Genomic DNA, 17,082 nt, shown 5'->3' on the forward strand with positions numbered 1-17,082 from the left:
GGGCCCCCCCCCCCCCCCCCCCCCCGAGGCTTAGCTCTTGCTCTGGGAGGAGCCGCCTCACCCACCCGGTTCCTAACCACGCGGCCACAGCTACCCGGATCTACAGGTAGCCCCGCGGCGGGTGCAGAAATCAACTCCTGCAACCAGCAACCGCTTTTGCAAGCGGCGGATACCCGGAGCGACTTAGCCAGCCCCGCCCGAACCGGAATTCGGCCTCCGCCATCCGGGCTCCCCTGGGAGGCCTAGTGCTCGCTCTGGGAGCAGCCGCCTCACCCACCTGGTCCCTAACCACGCGGCCACAGCTACCCTGCTAGACAGGTGGCCCCACGGCGGGTGCAGAAATCAACTCCTGCAACCAGCAGCCGCTTTTGCAAGCGGCGGACACCCGGAGCGACGTGGCCCGCCCCGCCCGAACCGGCAGTCGGCCTCCGCCATCCGGGCTCCCCTGGGAGGCCTAGTGCTCGCTCTGGGAACAGCCGCCTCACCTGCCCGGTTCCTAACCACGCGGTCGCAGCTACCCGGCTCTACAGGTGGCCCCCCCCTGGCGGGCGCAGAGGTCCAATCCGCAACCACCAGCAGCTTCTGAAAGCAGCGGCGGCCCGGAGCGGAGTGGCAGCCCAAAACGGCAGACGCCTCCGCCATATCGGCTCTCCCGGGAGGCCCTGCTCTCGCTCGGCGAACAGCCAAACCACCTGCCCAGATCTTAACCACGCAGACACAGCTACCCTGCTCTTCACGTGGCTCCCGGTGGCCCAACTCAGCTAGAAGGGTCCCCGCATGGCCCAGCACATGGCCATGCCCTCTGGGCTCTGCTAATAGCCCCGCCCACCTGGCAAACAACCGGGAAACTTCAAAATCTCTCTGTGGGTGTGACCGCAAGGACCAAAGGACTCTCGACACCCAACTCCCCTTACTGCCAGAGTCAGGCAGACCTGAGACCCACCAACGGAACAGGCCTAGAGGCCTGCCAGCATGGTAGATACGCCACTCCAATTAGAGTAGGGGCAGAGCAGAGCAGCCGTCCGCATCCGGATCAGGCCCAACGACCCGAGGGGGTGATAGTCATATCGCCACAATTGGAGGGGGGGGCAGAGCAGAGCCGCCACCCGCACCCGCAGGGTGGGCAGACCTGTGAACAACCGGCAGAGCAGGCCTAGCGGCCCGCCAGCGCGGTATTGAGATCACCCCAACTAGAGGAGGAGCACAGCCACTACCCGCCCTGCAAGGGAGATTTTTCAACTATACAAGAGCAATATAAATAATTAGGGGGAAAAACTCATAAACACAACAGTTTCACCAAGCAGAAAGAAACGTGAGCAGCATGAAAAGACAAGGAAAGAAAGGACCACAAGCAATGCAGGTCAACTCAACTTTAGAAGAGGTAATAGCTGCAACAGATGGAATGTCAGATAAAGAGTTCAGGATATATATGCTTCAGATGATCTGGAGTCTCAAGGAAGACATGAGACAGCAAAATCAGACAATGAAAGATCACATTGACAAACAAATCCAGGAAGTAAAAGATGAATTTCACAGGGAGATAGAGGTAATAAAAAACCAACAAATAGAAATCCTAGAAATGTAGGAAACAATAAACCAACTTAAAAACTCAATTGAGAATACTACCAGCAGAGTAGATCACTTAGAAGAGAGAACCTCAGACAATGAAGACAAAGTATTTCAACTGGAAAAGAACATAGACAGCTCAACAAGTCTGCTAAGAAACCATGAGCAGAACATCCAAGAATTATGGGACAATATCAAAAGACCAAATTTAAGAGTCATTGGGATACAGGAAGGCACAGAGCTCCATACCAAAGGAATAAACAGTCTATTCAGTGAAATAATATGAGAAAACTTCCCAGACTTGAAGAATGAGACAGAATCCCAAATCCTAGAAGCCTACAGGACGCTGAATGTGCAAAATCATAAGAGATCCACACCTAGACACATTATAATGAAGATGTCCAACATACAGAATAAGGAGAGAATTTTAAAAGCTTCAAGAGAAAGAAAGCAGATTACATTTAGGGGCAAACCAATCAGGATAACAGCTGATCTCTCAACACAAACTCTGAAAGCTAGAAGATCCTGGAATAACATATTTCAAACACTGAAAGAAAATGGGTTCCAACCAAGAATCGTGTATCCGGCGAAATTAAGCTTCAGGATAGAAGATGAAATTAAAACCTTCCACGATAAACAAAAGTTAAAAGAATTCGCAGCTAGAAAACCATCTCTTCAAAAAATCCTTTGCAAAACATTACAGGAAGAGGAAATGGACCATAACATTGAAAACCAACAATGGGAGGTAAGACAGTAAAGGGGGGAAAGTAGTCAAAGAGAATAACAAATCAGGTTTAGTAACATCAATAAACAAATATGGCTAGAAGAACAAACCATATCTCAATAATAACCCTAAATGTTAATGGCTTAAACTCACCAATTAAGAGACACAGGCTAGTAGAATGGATCACGAAACAAGACCCAACAATATGCTGCCTACAGGAGACGCATCTGATAGGAAAAGATATTCATAGACTGAAGGTGAAAGGTTGGGAAAAATCATACCACTCATATGGACTGCGGAAACAAGCAGGAGTGTCCATACTCATATCTAATAAAATACATTTCAAGCCAAAGTTAATCAAAAGGGATAAAGAAGGACACTTCATACTGCTCAAGGGAACCATACACCAACAAGACATAACAATCATAAATATATATGCCCCAAATAATGGTGCAGCTGTGTTCATCAAGCAAACTCTTCTCAAGTTCAAGAGTCTAATAGACCACCATACAATAATCATGGGAGACTTCAACACACCTCTCTCACCACTGGACAGATCTTACAAACAAAAGTTAAATAAGGAAACTATAGAACTCAATAACACAATTAACAACCTAGACTTAATTGACATATATAGACTATACCACCCAACATCAAGTAGTTACACCTTTTTCTCAGCAGCACATGGAACCTTCTCAAAAATAGACCATATATTATGTCACAGGGCAACTCTTAGACAATATAAAGGGGTAGAGATAATACCATGCATCTTATCTGATCATAATGGAATAAAACTGAAAATCAATGATAAAAGAAGGAAGGAAAAATCAAGCATCACTTGGAGAATGAACAATAGGATGCTGAATGATCAATGGGTTTTAGAAGACATCAAGAAGGAAATTAAAAACTTCCTAGAGTTAAATGAAAACACAGACACAACATATCGGAATCTATGGGACACATTGAAAGCAGTTCTAAGAGGAAAATTCATTGCTTGGAGTTCATTCCTCAAAAAAAGAAAAAAACCAACAAATAAATGATCTCTTACTTCATCTCAAAATCCTAGAAAAAGAAGAGCAAAACAACAGCAAAAGAAGTAGAAGGCAAGAAATAATTAAAATCAGAGCTGAAATTAATGAAATTGAAACAAAAGAAACAATTGAAAAAATTGACAAAACTAAAAGTTGGTTCTTTGAAAAAATAAATAAAATCGACAGACCCTTAGCCATGCTAACGAAGAGAAGAAGAGAGAGAACTCAAATTACTAACATACAGGATGAAAAAGGCAATATCACAACAGACACTTCAGAAATACAGAAGATAATCAGAAATTATTTTGAATCCTTATACTCCAATAAAATAGAAGATAGTGAAGGCATAGATAAATTCCTTAAGTCTTATGATCTGCCCAGATTGAGTCAAGAGGATATAGACAACCTAAACAGACCAATAACAATAGAGGAAATAGAAGAAACCATCAAAAGATTATCAACTAAGAAAAGCCCAGGACCGGATGGATATACAGCAGAGTTTTACAAAACCTTTAAAGAGGAACTAACACCAATACTTTTCAAGCTATTTCAGGAAATAGAAAAAGAGGGAGAACTTCCAAATTCATTCTACGAGGCCAACATCACCCTGATTCCGAAACCAGACAAAGACACTTCAAAGAAAGAAAACTACAGACCAATATCTCTAATGAACCTTGACACAAAAATCCTCAATAAAATTCTGACGAATCGGATTCAAATACATATCAAAAAAATTATACACCATGATCAAGTAGGATTCATCCCTGGGATGCAAGGCTGGTTCAATATACGGAAATCAATAAATATTATTCACCACATCAATAGACTTAAAAATAAGAACCATATGATCATCTCGATAGATGCAGAAAAAGCATTCGACAAAGTTCAGCATCCCTTTATGTTCAAAACTCTAGAAAAATTAGGGATAACTGGAACATACCTCAACATTGTAAAAGCAATCTATGATAAGCCACAGGCCAGCATCATTCTGAATGGAGAAAAATTGAAGGCATTCCCTCTAAGATCTGGTACAAGACAGGGATGCCCTCTCTCACCACTTCTGTTCAACATAGTCCTTGAAACACTGGCCAGAGCAATTAGACAGACGAAAGAAATTAAAGGCATAAAAATAGGAAAAGAAGAACTTAAATTATCACTATTTGCAGATGATATGATCCTATACCTAGCAGACCCAAAAGGGTCTACAAAGAAGCTATTAGAGCTAATAAATGAATTCAGCAAAGTGGCAGGATATAAGATCAACACGCATAAATCAAAGGCATTCCTGTATATCAGCGACAAATCCTCTGAAACGGAAATGAGGACAACTACTCCATTCACAATATCCCCCCAAAAAATAAAATACTTGAGAATCAACCTAACAAGAGAGGTGAAAGATTTATATAATGAAAATTACAGAACCCTAAAGAAAGACATAGAAGAAGACCTTAGAAGATGGAGAAATATACCCTGCTCATGGATAGGTAGAACTAACATCATCAAAATGGCGATATTACCAAAAGTTCTCTATAAGTTCAATGCAATGCCAATCAAAATCCCAATGGAATTTCTTGTAGAAATAGATAAAAGAATCATGAAATTCATATGGAATAATAAAAGACCCAGAATAGCAAAAACAATGCTAAGCAGGAAGTGTGAATCAGGCGGTATAGCGATACCAGACTTCAAACTATACTACAGAGCAATAGTAACAAAAACAGCATGGTACTGGTACCAAAACAGGCGGGTGGACCAATGGTACAGAATAGAGGACACAGTAACCAATCCACAAAACTACAACTACCTTATATTTGATAAAGGAGCTAAAAGCATGCAATGGAGGAAGGATAGCATCTTCAACAAATGGTGCTGGGAAAACTGGAAATCCATTTGCATCAAAATGAATCTGAATCCCTATCTCTCGCCATGCACAAAAGTTAACTCAAAATGGATCAAGGAGCTTGATATTAAATCAGAGACACGGCATCTGATAGAAGAAAAAGTTGGCTCCGATCTACATACTGTGGGATCGGGCCCCAAATTCCTCAATAGGACACCCATAGCGCAAGAGTTAACAACTAGAATCAACAAATGGGACTTACTCAAACTAAAAAGTTTTTTCTCAGCAAAAGAAACAATAAGAGAGATAAATAGGGAGCCTACATCCTGGGAACAAATCTTTAATCCACACACTTCAGATAGAGCCCTAATAACCAGAATATACAAAGAACTCAAAAAATTAGACAATAAGATAACAAATAACCCAATCAATAAATGGGCCAAGGACCTGAATAGACACTTCTCAGAGGAGGACATACAATCAATCAATAAGTACATAAAGAAATGCTCACCATCGCTAGCAGTCAGAGAAATGCAAATCAAAACTACCCTAAGATACCATCTCACTCCAGTAAGATTGGCAGCCATTAGGAAGTCAAACAACAATAAGTGCTGGAGAGGATGCGGGGAAAAGGGCACTCTTGTTCATTGCTGGTGGGACTGCAAATTGGTGCAACCAATTTGGAAAGCAGTATGGAGATTTCTTGGAAATCTGGGAATGGAACCACCATTTGACCCAGCTATTCCCCTTCTCGGTCTATTCCCTAAAGACTTAAAAAGAGCATGCTACAGGGACACTGCTGCATCGATGTTCATAGCAGCACAATTCATAGCAGCACAATTCACGATAGCAAGATTATGGAATCAGCCTAGATGCCCTTCAATAGATGAATGGATAAAAAAATGTGGCATTTATACACAATCGAGTATTACTCTGCATTAAGTAACGACAAAATCATAGAATTTGGAGGGAAATGGATGGCATTAGAGCAGATTATGCTAAGTGAAGCTAGTCAATCGTTAAAAAACAAATACCAAATGACCCCTTTGATATAAGGGGAGTAAACAAGGGCAGGGTAGGGACGAAGAGCTTGAGAAGAAGATTTACATTAAACAGGGATGAGAGGTGGGAGGGAAAGGGAGTGAGAAGGGAAATCGCATGGAAATGGAAGGCGATCCTCAGGGTTATACAAAATGATATATAAGAGGAAAGGAAGGGTAAGACAAGATAATACAAATGGAAGAAATGATTTACAGTAGAAGGGGTAGAGAGAGAAAAGGGGAGGGGAGGGGAGGGGAGGGGGGATAGTAGAGAATAGGACAGACAGCAGAATACATCAGACACTAGAAAAGTAATATGTCAATCAATGGAAGGGTAACTGATGTGATTCTGCAATCTGTATACGGGGTAAAGTTGGGAGTTCATAACCCGCTTGAATCAAACTGTGAAATATGATGTATAAGAACTGTGTAATGTTTTGAACGACCAACAATAAAAAAAAAAAAAAGAAGAATAGGTTGACCCAGACCAAAAAAAAAAAAAAAGTTTTAAAAAAAAAAAGAGTATTCCATGAACGTAATGGCTTTTTTGTACTTCTGAATATAATTTGTCTATAACTCTTCTCTCTAGACACAGGTATATGTATATAGAATGCACATACATACATGTTCACATATATGTGTGCATCTATATTATATGTGTATTACATACCCATTCTTTTTTTAAAAGTTTTTGGTTTTGTTCATTTTTCCTCAGTTTTTAAAAACAAAGTATTAACTAAAATCTAATAAAAGATCGAATCCAAACACAGCAGTCCAATGGAGGATTGACTTCCCTGGTTTTATTCTCTGGGGAAACCCTGGTCTGTTTCCACTTCTATTGGTCTCCCATTCTGTTTTTTTTTTTTTTTTTTGAAAAGATCATTCTTCTAACAATATTTGCTGGACAGTGTGAAAATGTGAAGTCCCTGAAGTTCATGACCCCTGAGTCGCAGGGGAACTTGTGATTGTCGCTGTCTGATTGGAGATTGCTCAAGTCAGTTCCCAAGATCAAAGTCTTCACGAAACCCTGTCCTTTGATCATTTTATGGTCATCTCAGGTCCCAGCTTCGGTGTCACTCCCACATCCTAGGTGGACATGCCTCTCCTGTCTGCCCTGTGTGGCAGCCACTGCAGAGGGTTTGGTGTGACGGTCAGTCTTCATCGTAGACTCTGCTCTCAGGGATGCTGTCCTGTCTCTGCTCTCTCTGAGCACACAGCCCAGTGCTCAGCATACAGCTGGAGCTCAGCATGTGTAGTGGGAGCATTTGAGCATGGAGAAAGAAAAGGAGAGATTTTAGAGATAATCTGTGAGGCTCAAAACCCAGCTGTCCCTGTGACTCCTCTGTCAGCTCATTTGCAAAACAGGGAAGGCAGTGTTTGTTTCCAAGAGTTTTGGCCAAGTGAAGATTGTACTGGGAAGTACTTCTACAGGCTATGTTGGTTACATTTTGATTTATTTTTATCTTATCTTTATTGGCTTTCCTACCAGTTTTTGAAAAGAAGATTTGGCGGGGCCCCAGTCTACCTTGTTAGCCCACAGAGACTCACTGGGGCACCTATTTCTTGCTCACTCCTCTGAGGTTCTTTCACTCAGTGGCATTTCCCGGAATGTCTTGCTTGTAAGCAGGACTCTGAGTGGTGGGTGAGATTCTGGGAAGGCCAGGTCCGCCTGAGCCAGTCACCCCGTGGAGACCTGGAGGAGGGTTAGCATCTGTGACTGGCCAGCAGAAGACACATACTGAGGGCTTTGGGTCACTTTCCCTTCCTGATCCTTAAAAGTGAGAAACTGACCGTGGCCTCTTTGATGAGCAATTTTCAATCTGATTCTCAGTGCCACGGAGCTTACTGGTAAGGCTACCTTTCTTCATGAAGGTTTTGATATGATCTTTTTTTTTTTTTTTTTTTTAAAAAAAAATGGGGAGTGGGGCTGGGGATTGAACCTAGGGCTTTCCACAAGCGAGGCAAGTGCTCTTCCACTGAACTACATCCCCAACCTCAGGCTTTTCTTTTTTTAGTATTTAAAATTCGTGGCTTGCTTATACCCCAGGGGTTCCAAGCAGAGGTAAATCTATTCTTTTCCAGGAAAAATGAATTTCTTACATGGAAATAAATTTGTTTCTGAAAGCTCCTTTTGATGTGTGCACGCTCTTTCTCTTGCTTGCTTTTCATGCTTTTCAATGATACAAGGAAACTGCACTGAGGCAGCCCCTCCCTCTACCTGAATATTTGGAAATAAGGGAAATGAAGTTTGCATTCATAAAGTTGAAAAATTATACTTGTTAGGATTTTTTTGGAATAAATTGTAAGGTTATTTGAACAAAGAGTTGGAGGACACCCCCAAGTAAAATCAAGTGGAAAACACAGAGGCTCTACAGTTGAAAAGCATCTGTTTCAAATCTTGTCTCCATCATCTATCATTTGTTTAATCTTGGGCAAAGTTCTTTTTTTAAAAAATCTATTCTGATTTGTTATACATGATGGCAGAATGCAATTCATTTTATATTACACATATAGAGCACAGTTTTTCAAGACACTGATTGTACACAAAGTATTTTCACACCATTCGTGTCTTACATATGTGCTTAGGGTAATGATGTCTAACTCGTTCCACCTTCATTTCCACCTCCTTCCCCTCTCCTTTCCGCTCCCTCCCCCTTGGCTGTATCTAAAGTTCCTTCATTCCTCCCATGTTCCCCCCTGACCGAATCGCCATTATGAGTCAGCAACCTCATATCAAAGAAAACAAATTTGGCCTTTGGTACCTGCAACTGCCATGATTTCATTCTGTTTTATGGCTGAGTAATATTCCATTGTGTGTCTATGCCACATTTTTTTTAATCCTTTCATTTACTCAAGGGTATTTAGGTTGGTTCCACAGTTTAGCTATTATGGCATTTGCAGGCAAATGGATGCAGTTGGAGAAGATAATGCTAAATGAAGTTAGCCAATCCCTGCCCCCCTAAAAAAAAAATGGCAAAGGTTTGCTCTGACATTAGGTGACTGATTCATAGTGGGGTAGGGCGAGGGAGCATGGGAGGAACAGATGAACTCTAGACAGGGCAGAGGGGTGGGAGGGAAAATGGGAGGTGGGGAGTTAGCAAGGATGGAGGAATATGATGGACATCATTATCCAAAGTACATGTGTGAAGACAGGAATTGGTGTGAACATATTTCATATAGAAACAGAGATGTAAAAAATAGTGCTCTATGTGTGTAATAAGAGTTGCAACGCATTCTGCTGTCATGGATTTAAAAATAAAAGCAATTAAAATTACTGATGAAAGGAAGGAAAATGGTAAACTTAAGAGAGCAGGGCAGAAGAAAGTGGTTCATATTATCAAGCATGTAAAATCACAGTTGGAAGCCATCTTTTGCAATCAAACATTTTAATCTGGTTTAATGTTTTAACAGAAATGTGAATAGGATTCTCCCTAGTTAGTGCTATCTATAATTTATAGCATAACATTATAATATAAATATATGTGCATATGTGATATTTTATTTTTTTATTTTTATTTTGGTACCAGGGATTGAACCCAGGGGTGCTTAACCACTGAGCCACATCCCCAGCCCTTATTTTAATTTTTATTTTGAATCAGGGTCTCACTAAATTGCATAGGGCCTTGCTAAGTTGCTGAGGCTGACCTTGAACTTGCTATCCTCCTGTGTCAGCCTCCTGAGTTGCTGGGTTTACAGGCACGCACCACCGTGCTTGGCAGATATTTTAAATATTATTTGCAATTGCCTACATTCAATATCCTAGGAAGACACAGTGCCCATTGGCTTTGAGTAGTAATATATCCTTTTCCCTTTATTATTTGCCATGTATGTATTGCAAGTATTCTCTGTGCCAGTACTGTTCAAAAATGTTTTCAGGGGCACTCCAATTTGAAAAACATGGGTTTTAGAACACAGTGAGATCATACTTCTGATCTTCAGCGTGTATCCAAGGAGTGTCTACCATCTCCAGTATATTTGATTTTCTTAGTTTCTATGGAAGCTGGACTCCAGTAGCAATGCCATTAACCATCTGGACCCTACATTCAAGCATCCCTATTCTTATTTTATACATGCCAAGGAACCATCTGATGGCTTGCATTCTGATTCACGAGCTCCACATCAGTAATTTTTTGCTCAGTGTGGTAGTTATGTTACTCATTATAAATGAATAAACTGACATTCTGAGTCACTTGCTAGTTTCTGCAAATTGCCAATGTGAGATTATTCTTGAAATACTGTAATGTTCCTTCTGGTTCTTCTTTTTTTTTTATTATTGGTTGTTCAAAACATGACAAAGCTCATGACATATCATCTTTCATACATTTGATTCAAGTGGGTTATGAACTCCCATTTTTACCCCAAATACAGATTGCAGAATCACGTCGGTTACACATCCACAATTTTACATAATGCCCTATTAGTAATTGTTGTATTCTTCTACCTTTCCTATCCCCTACTATCCCCCCTCCCCTTCCCTCACATCTTCTCTCTCTACCCCATCTACTGTAATTCATTTCTCTCCTTGTTTATTTTCCCATTCCCCTCACAACCTCTTATATGTAATTTTGTATAGCAATGAGGGTCTCCCTTCATTTCCATGCAATTTCCCTTTTCTCTCCCTTTCCGTCCCATCTCATGTCTCTGTTTAATGTTAATCTTTTCCTTATGCTCTTCCTCCCTGTTTTGTTCTCAGTTGCTCTCCTTATATCAAAGAAGACATTTGGCATCTGTTTTTTAAGAATTGGCTAGCTTCACTTAGCATAATCTGCTCTAATGCCATCCATTTCTCTGCAAATTCCATGATTTTGTCATTTTTTAGTGCTGCATAATATTCCATTGTGTATAAATGCCACATTTTTTTTATCCATTCATCTATTGAAGGGCATCTAGGTTGGTTCCACAGTCTAGCTATTGTGAATTGTGTTGCTATGATCATTGATGTGGCAGTATCCCTATAGTACGCTCTTTTAAGGTCCTCAGGGAATAGTCCGAGAAGGGCAATAGCTGGCTCAAATGGTGGTTCCATTCCCAGCTTTCCCAGGAATCTCCATACTGCTTTCCATATTGGCTGCACCAATTTGCAGTCCCACCCACCATGTACAAGTGTACCCTTTTCCCCACATCCTCGCCAGCACTTGTTGTTTGACTTCATAGTGGCTGCCAATCTTACTGGAGTGAGATGGTATCTTAGGGTGGTTTTTGATTTGCATTTCTTTGACTGCTAGCGATGGTGAGCATTTTTTCATGTACTTATTGATTGATTGTATGTCCTCCTCTGAGAAGTGTCTGTTCAGGTCCTTGGCCCATTTGTTGATTGGGTTATTTGTTATCTTATTGTTTAATTTTTTGAGTTCTTTGTATATTCTGGATATTAGGGCTCTATCTGAAGTGTGAGGGGTAAAAATTTGTTCCCAGGATATAGGCTCTCTATTTACCTCTCTTATTGTTTCTCTTGCTGAGAAAAACCTTTTTAGTTTAAGTAAGTCCCATTTGTTTATTCTTGTTATTAACTCTTGTGCTATGGGTGTCCTATTAAGGAATTTGGAGCCCGACCCCACAATATGTAGATCAAAGCCAACTTTATCTTCTATCAGGCGCATAGTCTCTGATTTGATATCAAGCTCTTTGATCCATTTTGAGTTAAATTTTGTGCACGGCGAGAGAAAGGAGTTCAGCTTCATTTTGTTGCATATGGATTTCCAGTTTTCCCAGCACCATTTTTTGAAGATGCTATCCTTCCTCCATTGCATGCTTTTAGCCCCTTTATCAAATATAAGAAAGTTGTAATTTTGTGGATTGGTCTCTGTGTCCTCTGTTCTGTACCATTGGTCCATCTGCCTGTTTTGGTATCAGTACCATGCTGTTTTTGTTACTATTGCTCTGTAGTACAGTTTGAAATCTGGTATTGCTATACCGCCTGATTCACACTTCCTGCTTAGAATTGCTTTTGCTATTCTGGGTCTTTTGTTTTTCCATATGAATTTCATGATTGCTTTATCTATTTCTTCAAGAAATGCCATTGGGTTTTGATTGGCATCGCATTAAACCTGTAGAGAACTTTGGGTAATATTGCCATTTTGATGATGTTAGTTCTGCCTATCCATGAACAGGGTACATTTTCCCATCTTCTAAGATTTTCTTCTATCTCTTTCTTTAGGGTTCTGTAGTTTTCATTATATAAATCTTTCACCTCTTTTGTTAGGTTGATTCCCAGGTATCTTATTTTCTTTGAGGATATTGTGAATGGAGTGGTTTTCCTCATTTCCATTTCAGAAGTTTTGTTGTTGATATACAGGAATGCCTTTGATTTATGTGTGTTGATTTTATATCCTGCTACTTTGCTGAATTCATTTATTAACTCTGGCAGTTTCTTTGTAGACCCTTTTGGGTCTGTTAGATATATTATCATATCATCCGCAAATAGTGATAATTTAAGTTCTTCTTTTCCTATTTTTATGCCTTTAATCCAGGTTACTAGCCTATGTCTCTTGACTGGTGAATTTAAACCATTAACATTTAAGATTACAATTGAAATATGGTTTGTACTTCCAGTCATGTTTATTTATTTATTTATTTTAGTTTGGCTAGTTTTTCCTCTTTGTTTATTTTTTTCCCCCTTTACTGAGATACCTCCCACTGTTAGTTTTGGTGCTACTTTTCAATTCCTCTTCTTGTAGTATTTTGCTCAAAATGCTTTGCAGTGCTGGTTTTCTGGCTGTGAATTCTTTTAGCTTTTGTTTATCGTGAAATATTTTAATTTCATTGTTAAATCTGAAGCTTAATTTTGCTGGATACAGTATTCTTGGTTGGAATCCATTATTTTTCAGCGTTTGAAATACGTTGTTCCAGGATCTTCTCACTTTCAAAGTCTGTGATGAAAAATCAGCCGTTAACCTAATTGGTTTACCCCTGAATGTAATCTGCCTCCTTTCTCTCGTAGTTTTTAATATTCTCTCCTTGTTCTGTATGTTGGATATCTTCATAATTATGTGTCTTGGAGTTGGTCTATTACGGTTTTGAATGGTTGGGGTCCTGTAAGCTTCCAGGATTTGGCGGTCCATTCCATCTTTCATATCTGGGAAGTTTTCTAGGATTATTTCATTTAATAGGTTGTCCATTCCTTTGGTTTGGACCTCTATACCTTCTTCTATCTCAATGACTCTCAAGTTTGGTTTTTTTTTTATGACATCTCATATCTCTTGGATAGATTGCTCATGAGATTTAAGCATCCTTTCTGTGTTGACTATATTCTTTTCAAGTTGATAAAGTTTGTCTTCATTATCTGATGTTCTGACTTCTACTTGATCTAGTCTATTTGTAATATTCTCATTTGAGTTTTTAATTTGGTTTATGGTTTCCTGCATTTCTAGGATTACTGTTTAATTTTTTAAAAAAATCTCTATCTCCTGGTAGAGCTCATTCTTTGCCATTTGGATTTGTTCATTTATTTCGTTTTCAAAATATACTTTCAATGCTTGGACTTGCTGTCTCATGTCTTCTCTAATATTCCATTCCATCTGAGTTGGGTATGCCTTGATTCTTTCTCTGTCCATTTTTCTGATGCCTCTAGGTCCTCCTGTAGATTTAAGTTGTCCTGCATTGTTGGTAATTCTTTTTTCCCTTGTTTTTTCATGTTGTTCATGTTACTTTCCAGCTCTGTTTGACTGCAGTGTTTTTGCTTTCTCCTATAAATTTGTTTTGGTTTTGTATATCTCTGTTGTCTCTCCTTTGTGGTGGGAGATTATGCCTAGAAATGTTGGGCTTTATTGTACTTTAAAGCTGATTCATTCAATTCATAAAAGGCTTCCGGGTTCTGTATGCATATAGTGATTTGTTGTTTGTTCTTAGGACTATATGTTTAGGTTACGTGCTATGAAGGTATAAGGGTTAGTATGTCTTGGCTACTTTAGAAGATTGCTCTACTGAGGGGGGATACTAACAGGCGATTGGATCAGGGTGTTGGTAGTAGCTAGGTATTTAGGAGCCCTATAGACAGCCTCAAAACACTCACCTATTTGCATTTAGACAATTACATGTAATGGAAGACGCAATGCTTGGGATGAAAGTTGGGGGGTAGGGGAAGGAAGGTCCTCCTAAAAAGAAAGAAGGAGAGAGATAGATAGAATAGAGGAGAATGGAAAGAACAGTAAAACTTGAAAAGGGAAAGAAAGAAAGAAGGAAAAGGGGAGAGAAAAAAATAAAATAAATAACAAAATTAGGTCTTAGAGATCCATTTTCTTCTCTTTCAGTAGGCGGAGCTGTGCCCTCCGAGCCAAGCTTCTGCCCTCTGTGTGTCGACAGCAATCCCTGTAAGGCGGCTCCTGGGAGTCTCTCAATCCTGTTGGTCCAGAGCCGTTTCACTTCTACGGCCCCTTCCCCGCTTCCTCCTGCCAGCCAGCCAGGTCCTGCTCACCGGAGGCGGTTCCCCAAGGATCTGGTTACACTTTCAGCCCCACTGCGTGCCCTATTTCCCAAACGAGTGAGCACTCTCTCTGTCATTTATCTAAGCCCCAGTGCTGTGGAGCTGTGATCTGGGAGCCAACAGTTTAATTTTTCCGGACCCCTTTGGTGGGCACACCCTCGGAAGCTGGGAGTTGGGGATCGAGGATCCCCTCTGCTTCCCTCAGTGCCTACAGTCACAACCACTCCGATGGCGATTGGGGGAGTTTGGGGTGGGGAGTCTTCTCTGCTTCCCTCCGCCCCTACAGTCACACCCACGTCACTGGCATTAGGGGGAGTTGGGGGTCGGGAGTCCCTTGGCCCTTACAGTCACGCCCACAGAGAGATTTTTGAAGTTTCCTGGTTGTTTGTATCTGGTGGGGGTGGGAGTCACACACCTGCTAAAGTGGATTCTGCTGGGATGGAATCCCGTTGGCCGAACTCTGGTGACGTCACCTCTCTGCTATGGCGGGCCCCAGGCTCCTTGCTGGAGTGTCCGAAGGGAGGGGTGGGACTGGCTTGTCTCTGGTCTGACCCAATCTCTGCTTTTAGTTCCCGGTTCCTATTTCATAATATGAGCCTCGCCCTCATAATATGAGGCTGTTCGCTGAGCTGCCCGGGCGGGGGCCGTTCGCTGAGCCAGGCAGGCAGGGGCCCCCTTCTGGTTCTTGATAACCAGTCACTTGCTTGAGGAATGAATAGACCCTGCACCTTAGTGGGGCTACCAAAATAATATCACCCTTTGAATTTTCCTACTGCTTGGTTGCTAAGCAAAAATTTTCTTGGAAAATACAGACTTCATAATAAAATTTCCAGAAGAGTCACTTTGGATAAAGAAAAATGAAGAACCAGTATGCTTTTTAGAGTTTAAAATATTAGCAATCAGGGCCTGTTCTCACAGGTCTTGAAGAATGTTGGGCCCACAAGCCCTACAGTTGTTAATAATAGATAATAATAGGAGGCTCAGAGAGATGTTGGTCAAAGGATATAAAATTTTAGTTAGGTAGATGTGATAAGAAAAACAAAGCCTGCTGTTCTCCCAGGAACCTTCAGGGATGGTTGCTCTTTATGAAACCATTAGTCATTGTCATAAAAAATGTTGGGAGAGATGAATAATAATATATGGTTGTTTAAGATAGTTTTAAAGCCCTTAAACTTAAGCAACTGTTTTTTATTAAGCACATGTTGGGTGCTGTACAGCTATGAAGCCCTTTACTACCACACTGAAACCCAACTCTAACCAATAAGCAGAAAGGGGGAATGGATACATGGAAAGAATGCATTCTGTGATGGTTTCAGTGACGGTTGGATCCAGCATCTCCATTAATATTAGGTTTCCCTTTCTTTGAGTTTTGATCTCATTCTCTCAATTTGATGTTTCTCACAAGCCTGGAATTATGGGTATGGGAAGCTTTGAACTTATACCTTCTATCTTTGTAGTTAAGAAGAGAGAGAAAATTTCCAGAAGCAGTTGGAAAATCTAGAGGAAGGAGTCTGGCTGTTCTGCCTTGGTTCCCTTGTGCAACTGTGGGCCAACCACTCCAGCTTGACTGACAGGGCTCTGTAATTGGCTCAGTACCCACTAGGACCACATGATTGGAACGAGGAGGAGAATGTCTCCAAAGTGCAATAATCAGGGGGAAAAATGAAGTGTGTGTATGTGATGAAACCAGTAAATATACATATACATTTAATATTTTCTTAGTTGTACTTGGACACGATACATTTACTTTTGTGTGGTGCTGAGGATCGAACCCAGTGCTTCACACGTGCAAGACGGGTGCTCTACCACTGAGCTACAGCCCCAGCCCACCAATAAATATTTCTATTGAGTGCTTTGTATTTGCAAAAAGCTGTGCTAAGGAATTTTCAAACATTGCCTTATTTATTCCTTATAGTAAGGCTATGATATAAGTACCATAATATTCCTGTTTGTGGATTAGAATATTAAGAAATATTTAAATTAATTTTTTTTTTTTTTTGCAAGATGATGCAGCTGCAAATCCCAGTGTTCCTGGGATTTAAACTCGTGTGTCTGGTGCCAAAGTCAGAGCTCTTAACCATTACATCAGTTTATCTAAAGTTATGTTGATAGATTAGTGATGATTCTTGATTATGTGTTAAATAATGTTTTCTTAGCTTTATAGAAAATATAAAACAAAGTTTCATTAACTACATTCTATGAAATTTTTCTATAAAGCAATTGTGATATTTTTAATAGAGGGAGTCTTTATATCCTAATTGTTACATTCTTATAAATTGTACATATGCCACAAAGACTGTATTGGTTAGTTTGTCCCAGTTAAAATTCAGGGATAGGGTACCTTCTGTTTTAACTAATATTTTCTTTCTTTTTTTTGTACCAGGAATTGAACCCAGGGATGCATAACCACTAAGCCACATTCCTAGCCCTTTTTAAATTTTCATTTTGAGATAGGGTCT

General features: G+C 40.5%; 1 protein-coding gene across 7 annotated transcripts in view; it reads right to left on the reverse strand.

Annotated features, from left to right (window-relative positions):
* LOC110597662 (uncharacterized) overlaps positions 1–17,082 on the reverse strand; it is a 99,964-nt gene that overhangs the window by 62,915 nt on the left and 19,967 nt on the right. For 2 of the 7 annotated variants that reach the window (XR_005729369.2, XM_078051210.1), the window contains one exon: positions 6,982–8,419. The exons of 2 other annotated variants lie outside the window; for them this stretch is intronic. The gene's annotated coding sequence lies outside the window, so the exon portion shown is untranslated. Of the gene's footprint in view, positions 1–6,981; positions 8,420–11,317; positions 15,203–17,082 lie in introns of those variants that run through there. 3 more of the 7 variants (XR_013439440.1, XR_013439442.1, XM_078051209.1) reach the window with 3 other exon arrangements.

Source organism: Ictidomys tridecemlineatus, chromosome 5 (assembly GCF_052094955.1).
Source record: "Ictidomys tridecemlineatus isolate mIctTri1 chromosome 5, mIctTri1.hap1, whole genome shotgun sequence".
Classification (NCBI taxonomy): Eukaryota; Metazoa; Chordata; class Mammalia; order Rodentia; family Sciuridae; genus Ictidomys; species Ictidomys tridecemlineatus.